The sequence below is a fragment of the Vulpes lagopus genome, chromosome 3 (genome assembly GCF_018345385.1).
Source record: "Vulpes lagopus strain Blue_001 chromosome 3, ASM1834538v1, whole genome shotgun sequence".
Taxonomy (NCBI): Eukaryota; Metazoa; Chordata; class Mammalia; order Carnivora; family Canidae; genus Vulpes; species Vulpes lagopus.
In genome coordinates, this window is record NC_054826.1 from 160,779,844 (window position 1) to 160,799,099 (window position 19,256).

At 45.4% G+C, this 19,256-nt stretch overlaps 2 long non-coding RNA genes across 2 annotated transcripts; both read left to right on the top strand.

Moving 5' to 3' along the window:
• Window positions 1-184: 184 nt before the first annotated feature.
• LOC121486221 lies at window positions 185-3,131 on the top strand. The gene is made up of 2 exons (XR_005986573.1): window positions 185-414; window positions 894-3,131. It is a non-coding gene; the product is annotated as an uncharacterized LOC121486221 (long non-coding RNA).
• Window positions 3,132-7,114: 3,983 nt separating this feature from the next.
• LOC121486113 lies at window positions 7,115-18,162 on the top strand. Its single transcript, XR_005986532.1, has 3 exons — window positions 7,115-7,319; window positions 15,352-15,507; window positions 16,163-18,162. It is a non-coding gene; the product is annotated as an uncharacterized LOC121486113 (long non-coding RNA).
• The last annotated feature ends 1,094 nt before the right edge of the window (window positions 18,163-19,256 follow it).

Genomic DNA, 19,256 nt, shown 5'->3' on the forward strand with positions numbered 1-19,256 from the left:
GAGGGGTTGGGGGTGGAGGGCGCAGCGCCCCTTGGGGCGGAGGGCGGGGGGGCCGGGCAGGGAGGAGGGGGAGGGGGCGGGGGGCGCGGGGTCCCTCGGGGCGGAGGGGGCGCGGGCTCCGGGCGCAGAGGGCGGGGGGCCCCCGCCGGACCCCCCGGAGCCGGGCGCGCAGGACCCCGGGGGCGCGGGCGCCGAAGCCCGGCGGGGGGCAGCGGCCGGGGGCGACGGGGGCAGCCCCGGGCCGGAGGGGGGCGCGCCCGAAGGCCTGGGCCGGGCGGCGGCCCCGGGGAGCCGGTCAGGACCGCGGAGAGCGGCAGCGCGGGGCCCGGGAGCGGCGAGGTCAGGAGGCTGCAGGGAGGACACGAGGCAGCCGCGTGCGCGCCCCTGACGCCCGGCGGGGCTCAGAGCCCCCAGGTGAGTGGGTGGCGGCTCCAGGCTCCAGGGCCCCCTGGCCCTGCCCCCCCCCCACCCCGACCCCCAGCTCCTCTCTGCAGAGGGGGGTCCAGGTCCCCTTCGCGGCCTCCAGAGGTGGGACACGGGCCAGGATGGGCCACAGGGGCCACCCAGGCTCTGCCCAAAGTCATTTCCCTTTTAGTGGCCGGCTCTGGCTGTTTGCCTGGAAGTGGGCTCTCTGCCCTCATTTCTGCAGTTTCCGTGAAGCCTCATGTATGCATACCTAACATAAGATAAAATACGTTAAAACAGTAAAAAATACATACACATAAAAAATATCTGTAAAATATTGCAGAGGGTAACTAGAGGCCAACATTATTTTTAGCATTTCCTGTTTTCCTGCCATTTCCCTGATGCCCTCATAGGCTTAGTGCCCAATTTCTACTATCTTGCATGATTTTACTCATCGTTCTATCCTTTTTTTAAAAATTATTTTTCAGGATATTTGAAAGATGTCTTCTGGAAGACTTAGAGACTGGAGAAAGAGTCACCAAGCATCTCACTAGAACTTTAGATTTCCTCTCACTGCGCTTGTGTGAACTGGCTGGACCTGTAGGACCCTCTGGGGGCAGCGGCTCCCAATGGGGGACTGTGAGGCTGTTGCTAGTCAACATAGCCAACCTGTCTCTATTCATATCAAATTGATAGTTTTCAAGTGTTTGACGTTTACCAAAGATCACCGAAAGGCTAAGCCTTCACACCTGGGGTTTGTTTAAATTCTTTTTTTAATTTATAATCAAATATTAGGCCCGGTTTCATACATTTAGACTTTTATCTAAAGTCTGTGGCTTGGGGGTTTAATGACCTGGTTTATAAAAATGAGTTCTAAAGGTCCTTCCGTGTACACTCGATGCTAAAGATTGCTGCAACCCTGTAAATGGTTCCAGAAAGGGATTCTATGGCGTATAGAAATATTAGAAATATGTATTCCTCTTATTTATGCCAGAGGAGTCAAGTGGCAGTCTTATTTCAAAGTGGCCTTTGTTTTCTCCGTCTGTGTTTCTGTAGTTTTGCTCTCTGAGGTGGGCATCAGTGTCTGTGGCACTTGGTCCCTGAGGGCCTTACTTATAGGTCCTTTCAAATGTAAATCAAAGTGGTAAATGACTTAGCTGACTGAAATGCGTCACAGTAATTATAGCAGGTAAACCTTGCACGTGGGCACATGCCCCGACGTTCCAGACTCTGGATTCTTTGGTTGATGTCACCTGATGGAAAAGCAGCTGGGATTGAGTTAGTGTGCTGCTCACCTTCCCAAGTTCCGGTATTTCAGACTTGAACTAACCTTGCAGGGCGTTGTAACTCAACACTCAGAATCCCTTTCTAAATTACCTGTTGATATTATTACAAGTAGTTGTGCGTCAGCGTGCCCACTGGGGATTCTGATTTTTTTTTTTTGAAAATGTCTTTGTTCCTAGACCAGTACCCCAGAGGGCGCATATGTTTGGCCGTCTTTTCTCCCAAGAGGAGGTGAAACAAAATTTCCTAAAGCAGTGACTCTCCCACTGGGCTACACATTAGACTTGGGAGGAGCATGGCATGAATGATTGGACCCCGGGTCCCCTCCCCCGCAGAGATTTGGATTTGATTAGCTTTAGATGAGTGTAGACATCAAGTATTTTGTTTTTTGGGGGGTTATTTTTGTTTGTTTTTAAAATTATGTAGCTAAAATTGAGGACCACTGCCCTAAATCATCATATAACCTATGCTGACTGTCCTATACCCTGTGCCCTCCAGGGACCAGGTGTATGACCGTGGTAAGTATGTTCCATTTTAATAAGGGAGCCCTTGAATGGTCAAAGATATAATGGACCTGTGGTTCTCAAAATGTGGTCCCTTGACAGGACATCCGCATCACCTGGAACTGTTCCAAATACAAAGCCCCGCCCTCATGTCACACCTATTAAATTGGGAACTGTGGCCAGGGCCTCGCAGTTGGTGTTTTAACAAGCCGTCCGGGTCATTCTGATGTTCTCTAAAGTCTCGAACTGCTCTTGTGGACGGTGGATTGTACTGAGGACTAGTCTCAGTTGGAACATGGGTTGCAGAAGGACTGTGAAGCTTCTCTCTTTGTCTCTTTCTTTCTCTGCGTCTCTATTCTTCTCCCTCTCTGGGGAAGGGAACTCACTATAGAAGCGATGGATTCAACATGAGGCTTATTTTCATTATGACTGTCAAGATGTGTTTATGACATGTCCCAGCCCCACCCCCAACCGAGGAGGAGCACCACTCAGCACACCGCTGATCTCCACTGTCTGTCTTAGGTTTTGTGAGTGGGTTTCATCTGCATTTGATCCAATTCCGTTTACTGCTGAGCCGCATCACTGTGGCGCTCTGCAGTGTTGGTTCCCCGATCTCCACCTCAATGCTACAGGGCACGTTGAACACAGAGCACCTTAGGAGGAAGATTGCAAACTTGTTAATTCCATCGAAGAATGAGTCTTGTAACAAATGTGCTAAATGGAAATTGCATTGAATTATTTTTATATTTAACACTTTCCGTCAAAACATTCTGCAACATAATCCTACAATCTGCATGTGGGTTTAAGTGTGAAATTCAGTGTTGTGATATTTTGATTAAATGGATTTCTTCCTCTGCAAATACTATGTCGATACAACTAGTTGTATGTGCGGCGAACTGATTTTCCCCCCTTGTTTCCTTATTAAAAGCCTAAACAAACTACATGTTTACAGATAAGACGTGAATGATTCCTTATAGATAACACTAGACTTTGAAAATCATCTTTGTCTTTTCCTTATGAATTTAAACTCTGTAAAGCAGGAAAAGTGTGTTTCATTGGGCTGTTTGTGTTGCCCGTCGACACTCAAACACGTCTGCATTCGTACGTGCCTTTCCCGTACATGGGATGATGCCAGAGAGGAAAACTATCACCGTTGCATCAATAAGTAGATAAAAACTCAATAAAGTTAAGTGGCCTGTCCACAATCATGGGCTGTCTCAGGTCTTCTGGTCTCAAACTCTTGATATTTTTTCTTCTCACACGCTCTGTTCTAGCAAGAGGCATAGTAAATAGATACCAAGATACTAAATGTGTCCCTCTACATGTTTGTGCTGCTTGTAGAAGGAAAACACAAAATAAGGAAGAGTGAGTTGGAGAGTGACTCCGAGAGAATTCTAGCTGTGTTTATTCCCTGTTTTCTTGCATCTCCTATGGCTGGCCACGGCGACACAACACTTCTTTTACAGGATGCATTTGGGTGGTTTAGAAGGGGAAATAACAAATCTCACGAATATAAACTGTATCAGCAAGAAGGGATTTATATTTCTAGCCAATCAAAGAATATGGTAAATTACTTACATAATTCATGAAAAAAATAGACAACCAAAGTAAATGTAGGCAGAATTAGACTATGTACATTTTTTTAAAATTAAGCTTTTTCTGTGGCTTTATCAATTCTTGTTATAAATATAAAGTTGAGTTCCTCAATACTTCTAAGTCAATAATTTTGCCACAGTTATTGCCCTTGGAAAATGACTGTGTGAGAAAAGAAAAGAAAAGAAAGCCTTAAAGATTCATCTAATAAGTGAAATATTCTAACAGCTCCAAGGACAGCCCAGTAAAGGTCACTTCTGACCTTGGGCAATATTTCCTTCTTGTCTTCCATACCCACCTGATTGTGTCATTTAAAAGAATCTCCCTGTCACCCTGGTCAGAGGAACAAGGGAACAGGGAATAAATATAGCTAGATTTTTTTTCAAAGTCACTCTCCAACCCACCCTTCTTTTGTTTTCTTTGTTTTTTCCTTCTTCCTAATACCATGCATGTCCTATGACAGAAAATATAAAATCTGTCAGGTAAAATGCTAGATATTTGAGAATACACATTCCTTTTGAGATTCCTTCCAGAAGTCTCAGACTGTTTATTTAAAAAAAAAAAAAAGATTTTATTTCACAGAGAGAGAGAGAGAGAAAGAGAGAGAGAGCAGGAGCAGGGAGAGGGGCAGAGGGAGAAGCAGACTCCTCACTAAGCAGGGAGCCCGACCTGGGGCTCAGTCTCAGGACCCCGAGATCATGACCTGAGCTGAAGGCACTTAACTGACTAAAGCTACCCAGGTGTCCCTCACACTGTAGCCCTTACAGTGCTTTGTGGTGATGCAATGTCCCCATTTTTCATTAAGGAAAACAGAGTACACAAAAGATTTCTGGGCCAGAGAAGCTTGTGCCAAAGCCTGTTTAAGAACTACGTCTCCACCTCCTTTGTCAAATCCTTCCTGGTCCTTATTAAATATCTACTTATAACTAAGGAAAATATTATAGGAGAAAACCTCTGCTTGTTCAGGAGCTTGGTACTAATGTGACACGGAGACCTTCAAGCTGGTGTGGGTGCAGCCCTGAGGGGAAATGAAGCTTTTCAAGGGACTCACCGACAAGGCTACTTTGCAAGTGCTCAGCTTCCATATGCACTTCTGTCATGAAATGGAACTGAAAACTACTTGCACTCAGGTCTTCCCTTTTGCCAGCCTCCCGTTCTTTCTTCATAAGAGGTGTCAACTCCTCGTCCGTTCACCAACTTTCTCTGTTGCCTCTGGGATGTCACAAATGATGAACAACTTGAAATACGGTGCAGGTGTTGAAAATGGGAATGACCTCAATGCCTGGTTAACAAGTCCTTCTGCAAGTCAACTGGTTTTCAATTCTTTGTTTTCAAGAAAACGAAAGAAGGTCTTAATTGAGTTGTCGGCTGATGAGGCATTAAAATAAGTTTTGGCGTTTCGTCAGTCGGTGGTTTTTGGTGAATCACTCAGAAGGAGGTCAAAGAAGATATTACAGCACAATACGCCAAACCACTTCCATTCCTACCTATTTACATGGGGGACACTCACAGATACCCCATTTGTACATCATGACCAATAAAACAAAATGGAATAGAACTGATGTTCAACAGTCTCCATTAGCAGTAAATAATATTTGTTCATTGACACACAAAACTAAAAATAGAAGTCACCGTCTTAAGAGATGCATTCCTACTCCTACTTTTTTGTGGGTAATGGTTATCAAACCTATAATACGTGTATGTTGTTTGGGTCAAATACGTATTACTCATTATTGCAATGATAGCTCAGTCCAGAAGAGATTTAACACATGGAAACCTATGTTCATAAGAATTTTTTAAAATATTTTATTTATTTATTCATAGAGACACGGGGGGGGTGGGGCGCAGAGACACAGGCAGAGGGAGAAGCAGGCTCCAAGCAGGGAGCCCGACATGGGACTCCATCCTGGGCCTCTGGGATCACGCCCTGGGCCGAAGGTGACGCTAAACCATTGAGCCACCAGGGCTGCTCCATAAGAAAATTTTTAAAAGAGACAAAAAAAAAAAAAACCCAGATTCTTCACTATAGAGAGCCCAGTAATGGTTACCAGAAGGGAGGTGGGATGGAAGATGGGTGAAATAGGTGATGAAGACAAAGAGTACACTCATGATGAGCACTGAGCGATGGAGAGAATTGTTGCATCCCTCTATTGTACACCTGGAACTAATAGAACACAGTATGTTTGTTATCCTGGACCTAACATTTTAAAAATGTCCTTTAAATTTTACTTTATATAATAATTTAGTGACAGGGAAGTACGAGAGGGAATCAAAGGACTTTCAACCACACAAATAGACTACAGTGGGATAAAAATCTGTGGGTAAAGCAGAAAGCAAGGGAAAAAACGATGAGTTCTCCTAATGCTAAAGAAGAGATTAGTTATATACTTTTGAAAATGGGTATCTTCAGTCAGGTTCCCCAAGAAACCCTCTAGGACAGAGGTTTGTGTGCAGCAGGTTTCCTGGGATGTTGCGTTTGGAATAACACTGTGGGAGAGTCAGGGACTCAGAATGGGGTTTGATGTCAATACCCCGGAGGCTGCGGCCTGTACCGGGAGCCCCGGATCCCATGGCAGGGGGCAGGATGAGGCAGAAGGGACCAGGTCTCTGAGTCCCCACAACGAGCCAGTCACTGATGGTGGCTGTGTCCTCAGGAGGTAGCGTAACCGTTGCCTACGTGGCTCCGTTCCCTCAGAAGCACTTCCTGTGGGGAGACTCAGATATGAGCCAGCGGCAGATCCCACCCCAGAATGAATGAATACCTCGAAGGGGGCAGTGTGTGGACACCCCACCGCATCCCTTTTGACTTCTTTGGACGCATTTAGGAAAAGAGACGTCAACTGTTTCATCTTAGAACATCCCATTGCTACAAATTACATCTCTTACTATTTAAACCTACATGAAAAACTTGCAGACGTTGATGAGAAAACGTGTAAGGGGGCACGGACAGCTTTTCAAAGCTCTCTCGGCCGTTACGTGAGCAAAAATATTTGAAGGGCACTGGTGTAAGGGACCAGGTGACTGGCCCCCGGCGGCCGTCACCCCAGCTGCAAGGCACGGCAGCCACCAGAATTGAACTGCTGAAATTTGGATCCATGTATGGAGTTTGCTTTGGCTACACACTACGGGAGTGATGGTCGGGGAAATAGGCGGGTGGATCACGCAGCTTGGGGTTGCTACAAGGACAGAGCCCTGGCACAATGTCTAGCTGTTTGTAGGGAAGAGCGTGTGGCCCTGGAGCGCGTCCAAGTACACAGCCAGGCCCGTGGACAGTTTCATTCCAGCAAACAAAGCCAGTGCCAGGGAGCAGGAGGCAGCAAAGTCTTTCTACAAAGAAGCAGGCACTGCCCATTTGAGGTTTACGGGACATAGAGGCACAACTACTCAGTCCTGTCGTGTTAGGGCAAAAGGAGCCATAGACGATACTTCAACAAGTGTGGCTGTGTTCCAATAAACTTTATTTACAAAAGAAAGATGGAGGGCTGGATTTGGCCTGAGGACTGTATTTTGCCAACCTGCCGAAAAAGCAATCAGGTGAGTGGTGCTGCACCCGTGCAGACTAATCCTCCCTTGCCATATGCCAGAGATCTTAGTACTCCTTAAAGTGCGGAAATAACTGGTGTGAGAACAAATCGCCCTTTGATCCCATGGTGGAATGGGTGATTTTTTAAAGAATCTTTCTTTTTAAGACTATTATTTTTTTTATAAGATTGTATTTATTTATTTATTCATGAGAGACACAGAGAGAGGCAGGGACACAGGCAGAGGGAGAAGCAGGCTCCATGCAGGGAGCCTGACATGGGACTCGATCCCAGGTCTCCAGGATCAGGCCCTGAGCCAAGGGCAGACGCTCAACCACTGAGCCACCCGGGCTGCCCTGTCCTGAAAATTTTTAAGCCCAAATTTAATTGATGTTGGTAAGATGCAGGAAGCATCTGAATTTGTTGACTGCAAGGGGAAATGATATTTTCATAACATTTAACGGTAATAGGGTCACTAGAGATCAAGGACTGTATCCTTCACCCCCCCCCCTTTTTTTTAAATATAGTTTTTACTGAAGTTCAATTTGTACACTTCCCTTTTTAGATACCAGGTTGGGAAAGCAGGGGCCCGGACGGTCTGAGGAACGGGATGGGCGTCGGTTAGGGAACAAAACAGGATGAGAACTCCCACCTTTAGTCTAGAGCCTGTTTCGCTTCACAGCGCTGGTGGTCATCAGATTTTCTTTTTTGGAGATGCAAAACCCCAGTTTCTAATTGCATTCAGTCTCTACATGTTGGTCAGTTGTGTTTGTTTGCCTGTCTTGGTTTTAGGATCGTTAACTTAATTCTTGCCTTGCAAACACTGAAAGGCAGGTTTTCGGAGACAGAGTGAGACATTTCAGCAGTTGGGATTACAGGCGCTTGCCGAGTCTGGATTATAGGGTTTGCCGGCAGGTGTTGGCAAGCCTCCGCCGCTGGGCCAAGGCTGTCAGCCAGAGACAGCAGAAATCCCAAATGCTAGTTACCTTGATGCGTGCACTCGAGTGCAGGCGCGCGCACACCCCCGTCGTGGATTAATTTAAAGGAAAGCAAATCTCTAAGAATGCACACTGTCCCCACTGATCTAATCATCAGGTTAGTGGCCGCCTGCTTAGCCCAGAACTCGGCAGCAGGAGTCAACAAATTATAAACGTATCTGAGCCGATGCAAATTGGCTTAACAAACTGGAATCTAAATCTCTGTTCTCAATGTTAGCTGCACATGGAAATTTTTTTTTAAATCCCTGAGGGGTGAGAGTCAGGCATCAGGACTTTAGAATTTTTTTTTTTAATTTACTCATGATAGTCACAGAGAGAGAGAGAGAGAGAGGCAGAGACACAGGCAGAGGGAGAAGCAGGCTCCATGCATCAGGAGCCCGACGTGGGATTCGATCCCAGGTCTCCAGGATCGCGCCCTGGGCCAAAGGCAGGCGCTAAACTGCTGCGCCACCCAGGGATCCCCAGCATCAGGACTTTAAAAAAAAAATCTCCACGGTGAGATTAACACGCGTAGTCAAGGTTTTGTAACAGACTTCAACTCCTGCTTTGAAAAAGTAGACGGTCAATGTGGCTTCAGAATCCTGGTCTGGCAGGTTTCCTACAGCTCAACATATTTTGCTTTTACTATTTTACTCTTTATTCTTTTATTCATTAAGCCTCACAAGGCTGTGAGGAAGGTACCGTTAGCCCCATTTCACAGATGGTGAGACTGAGACGCAAGCCCATGGTGAGGTGACATATTCAGGGCACGGAGCTAGAAAGTGTCTCCGAGGGGACTGAACCCAGAAGAAAATGGGTCCATCTGTGGTAGGACTGTTCTCAACATTTATCTTGCATTAGAATCTCCTGGAGGGCTGATTAAATTAGAATTTGCTAGAGTTTCCCATTTGTCAGGGTTGCAGGGCACCTGAAAGTTTGCGTTGCTTTTCTTCTTTTTTTTCTTTTCTTTTTTCTTTTTTCTTTTCTTTTCTTGTTTCTTTTCTTTTCTTTTCTTCTTTCTTTTTTCTTTTCTTTTCTATCTTTTCTTTTCTTTTTTCTTTTCTTTTCTTTCCTTTCCTTTTATAAAAAAGATTTTAGTTATTTACTTAATAGAAGGAGAGAGCACAAGCAGGGAGCGCAGCAGGCAGAGGCAGGAGGAGAAGCGAGCAAGGAGCCCGATGTGGGACTCGATCCCAGGATCCTGAACCCATGACCTGAGCTGAAGGCAGACAGCAACCCACGGAGCCCTCCAGGAGCCCTAAGAGCTTACCTTTCTAACAAGTCCCCCAGTGCTGTTGCTGGGCTGGAGACCAGACTGAGGGTGTGGAGCTCCGCCTGTGTTGGAAAGCCTGCCAGGTGACACATGCCCACGGATGTGTGAAGCCCCCCATTCTCTAAGGTTCTTAGCTCGAGTGGCACATTAGGATCTACAGGGAAGCTTTCCAAAGCCCTGATGCCAGGCTGCACCCCAGCCCATGAGAATCTCTGGGGAGTAGGACCCAGTGCCAGCCTTTTTTAAAGCTCCCTGGGCAGCTAGGGTAGAGAGTCACTGCTTGAGGCCTGCTGTCTTAGGCACAACACTGCATCCTGCCCTCCCCGTGGAGGAGGGCTTCCGAAGCACAACATACCACAGTCACAAGGGTAATGCTGGTCGGGGTGAGCCCGGGGGATGTGTGGAAGTGTCAAATCACCAGATCGTACCCCTGAAGCTAATGCAACCCTGTAGGTTAACTTACTGCAATTAGAATAAAAATTAAAGAAAAAAAAAAAACAAGAATAGTGCTGGGATCATTTCTCTGTCACCTGAGAGGCCATATATGAGTCCCACTCCCTCAGGCTCCAAGATGAGGCCTCCTCCAGAGGAGAATGCTTCTCCCTCAGTGCTTACGTGCTATCATTTCCAAATCTTAATCTCCACTTTCAAACTGTAGGATCTGGGCAGCTGGGTCCCGGCGGATGTGTGGCCCGGTGGGCTCCTGGCCAGCCATCGCACGTGAGGCGTGCTCCCCCACCCCAGAGGGCCTGGGCCCGGGGCCATCTCTGGTCCGGGTATCTCCGAAGACTCAGTGTGAGCTGGCTGTGCAGCGGAGCCACCCAAGCCAAGGGATCGCCTGAGGGAAAGGGACTGAAGGGGGCAGAGGGCGTCCAGATTGTACCCTGTTGGTGTGTGACGGCCGTTTGTCCTGACGGGTCCTTGTCCCCCAGAGCGCGCACTGTTCTCATGGAGTAGAATCTGGTGGCAAACAGGACAAAATAGGGCAGGTATTTTAATTCATGTTTTACAGATGGGTGAAAAGGCTCTGAAATTTTTCAACCTTTCTGTCCCTACATGTGGCATTCTGTGTCATTTCTTCAGAGCCATCTGCCAGTTCTCTCTTTCATGTAGCCATCCGTCTCATCCTCTGCTTAATGCACCACCCAGTCTGTGCTTTCGACACTTTTGTCATTTCTTAACGTTGTGTTTGGTCTTTAACCCAAATCTATCTGTTCGTTTCCGATGATCCCATGCTGCTCGCTAAGTTCTTCCTACTTTGCATCATTTCGTTTTTAAAATTAGAGTATTTTCTGCGGAGTTATTTTCTCTTCTGAAAGGGATCCTTCTACCATCTAGTGTCCCGAGCAGTCTGCATCTATAGATGGTTACTTCTGCCGAGTTTCATCCATTGCGGTTTGTTTCTCATTTGTTTGTGAATATTGAGTTAGTGTGTGAATAATTCTCTCAGGGTCCAGTTTAAGGTATTGGTCTTTATAAAAAATCCGCACCCCCCGCCCCCGCGCCCCGTAGGCTCAAGGCTCAATCTCCAATTTCTGTTCTAATATTTCATTGCTCTCAGGGCAACCTTGTTCTTCCCTGGGGCTTACCCCAAACACTGATGGTTTTAGCTCACTCTTATTTTCTTAAAGGTTTTATTTATTTATTCATGAGAGAAGCAGATACATAGGCAGAGGGAGAAGCAGGCTCCATGCAGGGATCCCAATGCAGGACTCGATCCTGGGACTGTGGGATCATGACCTGAGATGAAGGCAGGCACTTAACCACTGAGCCACCCAGGTGTCCTTAGCTCACTCTTTAAAAAAGAATTTCCTTATTCTTTGTAAGTTCAGAAAAAAAAAAGTTTTATAAAGGATTTACTTGTATGGTAGTGGGAAGACTCTTGAGATATCGAGTCTTTATGTTACAAAAGGCACTTTTCCACATAATCTTCAAAATAATTACATCATTTAAACATAAAGCAAGAGAATATATATATATTTTTCAAATATTCATAGGCACAAGTTCCCCAAAATCAGGTTTGGATTGACTATGCAGATGCCAGCAATTGAGACTCCGCTTTTTCAACAACGATAGCTTCTTAAATGATGGTTTAACACAATTGTCTTGAAATGGTTGGGAAGAGATTTTAAAATCGCAGTGCTCTTGTTATTGGCATATAACGTTGCAGCGCTCTTTTTAGTGGCATTTAAAATTGTAATGCTCTTGTTGGTGCTGTTTCTTCACATGTTTCATCTCCAAGGAAGAGTTCATTTATGGGTCATGGAGACAACTAGGTTGTATGAAACCTTAGAAAAGCAAAGGGTTTACATATTCTATCTTCTGAGAGCCTCATTTTTCAATTGTTTTCACTCTCCTGTAACTTGTCCACTGCAGCCGATAGAATAAGGGCTCAGAGCATCTTCTTAATTAAAAGTGAGTAACAGGCCCCAACAACAACAACAACAAAAAGCAGTAGGCCAATGTCAACTTCTGGGTTTGATATTGTCCTATAGTGAAGCATAAGATGTTCCACTGGAGGAAGCTACGTCCACACGCACAGGATCTCCCCGTACTCGATTTTTGTGAATTTTTGTGAATTGATCGTTATCTAAAATAAAAAGTTAAACAAAAATATAGCAGACTGGAAACTAGACTAAGGCCTAGGAGGCAAGGGCGTGTGAAGGAAGATGTTGTGCCTCTCTTTGACCAGGCCTTAAAAGAGTGGGAAATAGGGACTCTGCGGCACACTCATGGTTTATCCTAGTTCTCCAAAGGCACCTGGGCCAGAGCCCTAACTAGGCCTAACAAACTTCATCTGCCTGCTGTGAGATCCCTGAGTGACCATGCTGGGGGACAAGCCCCTGGATGCGAGTGTAGGAAACCAGTCGTCTCCTTGGAGACCCGACTAATGGCTCCCTTCAAATGTTATGTTGATAGTTATTAAAGGCACCATGTTTACAAATAAACACCCTAAATTAGCACCACGGGGAAAAATGAACTCCATAGATTCCATTAAAAAAAAAAAAAAAGAGGAAACATGCCTTTTAAAGGAGATTGTTCAAAATTCTAAGGGGGTAAAGGAGGATCTGTTTTTAACCAGACTGAGAACACTAACATTCGTAAACACTCCCATTGCTGTGGTTCTGATTAATTGCAATGTACGCTCATATTATGAATAATCATTTTCGATACAGTAGTAAGACATTTGACAGGAAAATTGCAAATAAGGAGGTGTCTCTCTGTGATTCTTGAGCTGTATTAATATTTTAAGTCAATTAACAGCTTAATGGATAGGGAGGGAGAAGGGAACAAACTAATTGAGCTTTAGCAAGCAACTTGAACATTCTCCACTACTCACTATTTTACATTTTGCAGAATTTCCATTTGTATTAATAACTTATTACTTCTATTAAACATGCATTTTCCCCAAAGCCTAATGTTTCTTCAGCGGAGACCAATTAACTGGGACAGTCTTTTCTTAGCTAGCCAATTATTTTAATTATTAGAATTTTTTAAAAATGTGCTTGCTTTGCATAGGTTTGACCAGTTGAACTTGGCCCCAAATGCACTGACTTTGTACTTTGTACGGTAGAAGGTGGAAGGTTTTTGGTGAATATGTGGACGCCAAAAAGAACTTTGAGAGGTTTGGGGTTCTGCAGAGCAGTAGACTAACAATCTTGTGTCAATACTCTATCGCCTTTCATGCCCCTCTCGACCTTTAAGTTGGTGCCTTTCCAATCCAGCCAGTCCTCTATTAATTAATTCTGCTTCCTTGTTCTCTTTGTAAAGAACCATGACTTTGAAGGATGAGCAGGCAATTACTGAAACTAAGGAGGAGTTATACTGGAGTAAGCCAGGCTCTATTATGACAAAACTTGGGGATTTGCTCCCTTATGCTTTCGGGGACTGGTACTCAAAGGTAGGGAAGCTCCTATTTTAGGAGCGTTGAAGAGTTAAAGGCAAAAACAATAAAAAAGCACTTGATTGATCAGACCTCCCTAGGAGTGAAGAATGCTTAACCTAAAACAATGAGAAGCACCATAGAGATGGAGTTTGTTGGGGGTGGGACATCGAGTGGCCAGTGCCCTCCTGGCAATGCCGGGAAGCCAGTCATTTTTATAGAAATGATGGGCCTTCCTGGAAAGGCAGGCAAAAAGTCATTTCCAACTTGCAGAAACACACCGAACACAAGGTTTCAAGGAAAATAAAGACCAGCAACGATGGCGAAATAGGAATACAGGAATAAAGTAAGAAAATGAGTTAGCAGATTGGTGGGATGAGAGAAATAACAAGAATCAGAAAGGAAGAGGTAAAAATCAGCCTATTGAAATGTAGAGCAAGGAAAGCAAACACCCCGCATCTGTACTACTTTTGCTGGTGCTCAGGGTACTTAGAAAGGACGTGACCAAACACAGTCGTGCTCAGCACAACGTCTCCCACATAACAGACTGAAACAGAGTGAAAAATGGTGTTAGATTAATTAGAAAAGGAGCCCAGGGGACTGACGTGGCTCTGATTACCTCAGCACCTCACATAAGCAAACCGAGGCCTAAGCCTATCAGTGTCTCAGGGTTAGGAAATCAAAAACCTAAGAGCCACCAGTCACGAAGAGCCAACTGAGCTTTTCCAAATAAGGCAACTGCTTAAACTGTAGCCAATCAATAACTGCTTTGCTTTGCTCCGGAGTCTCCCATAAAAGTCTTGCTCTACATCTCCTGTTGGTGGTGGACCAGGCCTAACCACTTCGGGCTTGATGCTGCCCTCCTGGAATAGATTTTCACTCAAAGAAGCTTAACATTTTTAACATGCCTCACTTGATCTTTTAGCAGTAGAGACAACAGGATACTCAAAAGGGGCAAAAGAAAGAAATTGAAATTGTGAAATTGTGATCCCAGAGCTCCAGCAGGCTCTGGAGCCCCTCATTCATCTGCTGATTCATTCTTAGGCTAATTGCATTCTTCTTCAACAGCCTACTCCTTCATTCTGCAAACCACGCCTCACTAAGGAGGAAAGAGTGGTCAAAATCCCAATCATCTTCATACAGGTCTACTGTAGTTTGGTTTCATCAGAAAGCAGAGCCTGAGCAAACGCTCACAGGCTGCTTCCTTCTTCAGCACGAATGCAATCCCTGGAAGTAGGAACGAGGCGTGTAGGTGTGCAGAGGGGAGGAGGGGGTGCCAACCCTGCAATGTGGTAGTGAGCTGGATGCTGTTTGGTACCAAGGGTGACTGATTGCCAGTCTCACCCAACAGTCTTCTGAAGCACTAAGAATGGCTGTGCCTCAAGGGGGGGACAAGGGGTTGTGGTGAAGAAAGGAGAATTTGGATCCCGGCTCTTGTCTCCCGTTGGCCAAAGGTTTCCTTCACAGGTGCACAGATGCTAGTTAATAGCCAGGTGGACTTGCAAAGGCCTGGGGAACCTGAGGCATCTCTCCTCAAGCAATAAAGTAGCTTCATAGCAGTGATCTGGGAGGTGCAGGGCAGTGGGGAGCCTCCTGGCCCCACAGGAGGCACGCTGTGGTCAGGTTGCCCCCCAAAACTTGGTTGTCGTGATGGTGGGTGACTCACTGGCCAATGGCATAGGTGAGGCCAAGAAGATCTGAAGGTGTCTAATACTTGGTCCTTGGAGACACTCATCACTGCTCATGTCCAATGTAACTGTATTTGCAAATCGGGTTATAGTGTTTTATCCACCTTGTGCCTTTTGTGTCCTCACTTTCTTTTTGTTACGTGACCTTAATTGCACGCAGGACCATAACTTAGGGCTTGTCTTACAAACACTTAAAATTTTCTCAGCCAAGATCCTCTCATTAGCATCCAGGAAATAAATAATCGGCCCCTGGTGCTTGCTCGAGTCCTCTCTCAGTCATGTTCTATCAAGCCTGGCCCGTCGTTACGGAACATTTATCCTGTGCCCGGCACCGGGATATGTGCTTTTCGTGCATCATTTTACTTAATCTTCCCTGGGAGGTAAGAATCCCTATAACCGCTTTACAGGTAGGGAATCTGAGGATCAGAGAGATGAAGTTACTTGCCCACGAAAGGTCCCGTAATGAGGGGAAGAAACAGAATATCACCCACGTCTGACCCTAAAGCCCTGGAGCTCACACCTTGAGCCACTACGCCAGGGCCTCTCCGCGTGGTCCCGCACCTCCTGATAACTTGCTGCTCCCGATTCTAAAACCTGGGATGAGGCCCGGAGCCGCGTATTTTAATAAACTCCCTGAGAATCCTGACATAGGCTGATGCTTAAGAACTGCTTTATGAGGGGAAAGGAGAAAAAATGGGTGGGAAATATCAGAAAGGGAGACAGAACATGAGAGACTCCTAACTCTGGGAAACGAACTAGGGGTGGTGGAAGGGGCGGGGGGTGGGAGTGAGGCACTGAGGTGGGCACTTGACGGGATGAGCACTGTGTGTTATTCTATATGTTGGCAAATTGAACACCAATAAAAAATAAATTTATATATATATAAAAAAAAGAACTGCTTTATGCTGCTCTGCTCCCTACAGTTTCATACTTGGTGTAGGATAAACATACATCATCCAGTGTCCCATTCATTTTTATTCTGATTACTTCAAATTATCCTCAATCTTGACATTGATTTTTTTTTTTTTTCCTTAGACTAATTTGAGTTTCTGGAAAGGGAAAGGAGAAAAACAAAAAAACCAAAACCCAAACGCTGAAAGAAGAACCTGATGTTCTTCACTGTGGATTACTTTTTGAAGCGGTGTTAAGCAGACCATCAATTATTCTGAGTAGAAAACCGAAGGACAAACCAACATTCAAATTATTTTTATTGCATTTCATGGTCTTGCTGGAATCGTACCCTTTACTGATTAGTTGAGATAAAAGGGGAGATGGAGGTTAGTGGAAATTAGTGAGCTTCGAAAACCTTTTTTAAAGACGGTGAAGATACCTTCCTTCTGCATGCGAGCCCATTGCTTAAGAGGCAGATACTTGAGATAATAATCTTTTTATCTCACTAATTAAACATAAAGCTCGGCTGAAAGTGCTTTGGAGACGTGTGTCCTCATCAGCGGGGCTTGGCCCCCGTGGCAGTGTTTTAATTCAAGAAGGCCTAATTTAATTAGCACCCTGCCACTGGGTCGGCTGCTGTGTTGCCTTGGACCTCTGGCCTGGGGAGAGGTGTGCAACCCCTGCTCTTCTTATTTCTAGTTAGCCTCATAAAAGGTAGGATGTCCAAGGAGGGAGAGGAACTTTGCTTCTCCATCATGTTTTGCATCTGGTGCTAACTGAGCCGAAGGTCCTGGACCACAGTCTGTTATTGTGGCGGCTGAGCGTTCGGCGGATCCTGGGGAAGGGATTGCAAGTGTCCACTGGCTCCTCTTTGCCCTGGTGGCTCTTGAAATATGGAAGGGAACCGATGAGGGGGAGCTCTCCAGGATGCAAGCTCGAGTGACCACATGGATGCACAACTAGGAAGGAGGAAGGCATTCGGATCCTGCTGGCGACGGCCGCTCTCTCTCCTTGCCTCCCCTGCCCAGTGTGCTAATGAGGAGAGGAAAATGTGAAACTCCTTGGCTTCCCTAATTGCCGTGCTTTGCCCTCCTAACTTTTTTGTTCCTGCTTATCATGGGGAGAGTCTTGCTCCTGTCAATCATTTCTGGCTCAGTCTGCCTAGAAAATAACAATGTGGTTTTTTTTTTAAATTTTTTAAATTTTTTTATTTTTTTGGAGCCTTGAGATTATTCCAGCCCCTTCTTTTCCATAATTAAAACAGGGAAAAAAATGATGATGATTATATTTTTGGTTTTACTTTGCAATAATGAGCCACAGCAATCAGAAAAGGTTTGTGTTTCTGGTCCCTGAAACTAACTTTCCCCGGGCTAATTCCCAAATTTTCTCCAGGACTGCAGGACTGCAGATTTGTGTGCTTTTACCATGATCCTGGCTGGTGGACATTTGCTACTTTTCCTCCACACAACGGAGGCAGGTACTGGGTAGTGAACAAATCGTGGATACTAGTGCGAGGCAAACCTAGCTTTGAAACTTGGTTCCATTCTATGCTCGCTCAGATTCATTACCCACTTGAGCAAGCAAGAAAAAAAAAATTTCTCCCTTTCCAGAATTATTTGGAGAACTCAGTGGCATAATTGCATTTAAATTCACCTAAAACAGTTCCTGCCACATAATGGGTGTTCGATACACGTTTTCTTGCTATTTTTACTTAGCATCCCTCTTGTGGGGGGAATGCTTTTCGGTTCTTGTATTTGATTTAAAGGATTTGATTTCTCTTCTGATTTGATTTCGGGTATAAGTAAGTCATCGCCAAGGAAGACAAGCCTAAGGGTGCTGGATCTCGGCTCACTCTGCCTTAGAAGTGTCAGCTCAGAAGACGGCTGTTTGCAGAGGTGGGGTTTTAGGGACATTGATGGTTATTTTCACATGAGAGAAGACCGTCTCCACCCTTCCTATGCCCCCGTCTTGTACTACAGCTCTTCGGCTGCGTGGCGCTATAACAGTAATGATCAAGAACATTTGGGCAGCCCGGTGGCTCAGTGGTTTAGCGCCGCCTTCAGCCCAGGGCGTGAGCCTGGAGACCGGGGATCGAGTCCCACATCGGGCTCCCTGCATGGAGCCTGCTTCTCCCTCTGCCTGTGTCTCTACCTCTTTCTCTCTCTGTGTGTGTGTGTCTCTCATGAACAAATAAACAAAATCTTAAAAAAAAAAAGTGGCATACCTTTCTCATTAAAAAAAACAAAACAAAACAAAATTTACAACAATACCAGCTATTGTGTGCCAGGAACTCTACAATGAGCTTTATAGGATTTGTAATTCTGAGAGTAACGCTACAAGAGAAATGCTATTACTACCATCTTACAGAAAATAACCTGGAGCTCAGGTAGGTTAAGTGACTTGCCCAAGGTCACGCAGTTCCTGTAGGAGGTCTGAGTGAGTCCAAAGTCAGTGGTCACTGTTTTAGGGCAAGAAGGAAGGAAGAGAGGAAGGAAAGGAGGAAGGAAGGAAGGAAAGAAGGAAGAAAGGAAGGAAGGAAGGAAGGAGGGAGGAAAGGAGGGAGGGAAGGAAGGAAGGAAAGTTAGGGACCAAGAGAGGGAAAGAAAGAAGTCAAGGCTTTCCTTTCAGATGGATTATCTAGCACTAGCCTTTTCTCCTACCGCCAGCACCCATTTTTTTTTCCCTCTTTCCCAGGGAAATGTCAGCTTTGGAAATAATTTAACCCAAATAATCACTCTGTTGGAATAACTCTCTCCTGGTGCTGCTGTAATTTGGCTTACAATTATAGCTAATTGAACATCTTCGAAGTGAGCTCAGTGCTGCACGCGCACAGAAAAAAATGTAATGTGCTAAGCATGCAAAAACATGATCACAGAAGTTCGTTTTTACCAGCAGAAAAAGAAAGCAATTAGCGAGACATTTTTCAGCAAGGAGAAAAGACACACAGGCGCGCACACGAAAACCTCCTGATCTCAAGACAAACTCCAAGATGATCCTTAGGCCCCATTAGAGGTGCAGGAACACCAAGGGTTTGTGAGCTACAGGTTGGCATCTGTGAAAAGGTTCCCCTTCTCAGGAATCAAGACACATTAGTCTCATTATTTGCAGATCCTCGACAAGACGAGAGCCAGAGGGAAGCGGTAACCTAAGGAGATACATGGTGGAGAGCGAAGGTCGTTAATTAAAGGAAACAAAGAGAGGGAGCCTCACGTATTTTTTCTAGAAAATCCCCCTCTCG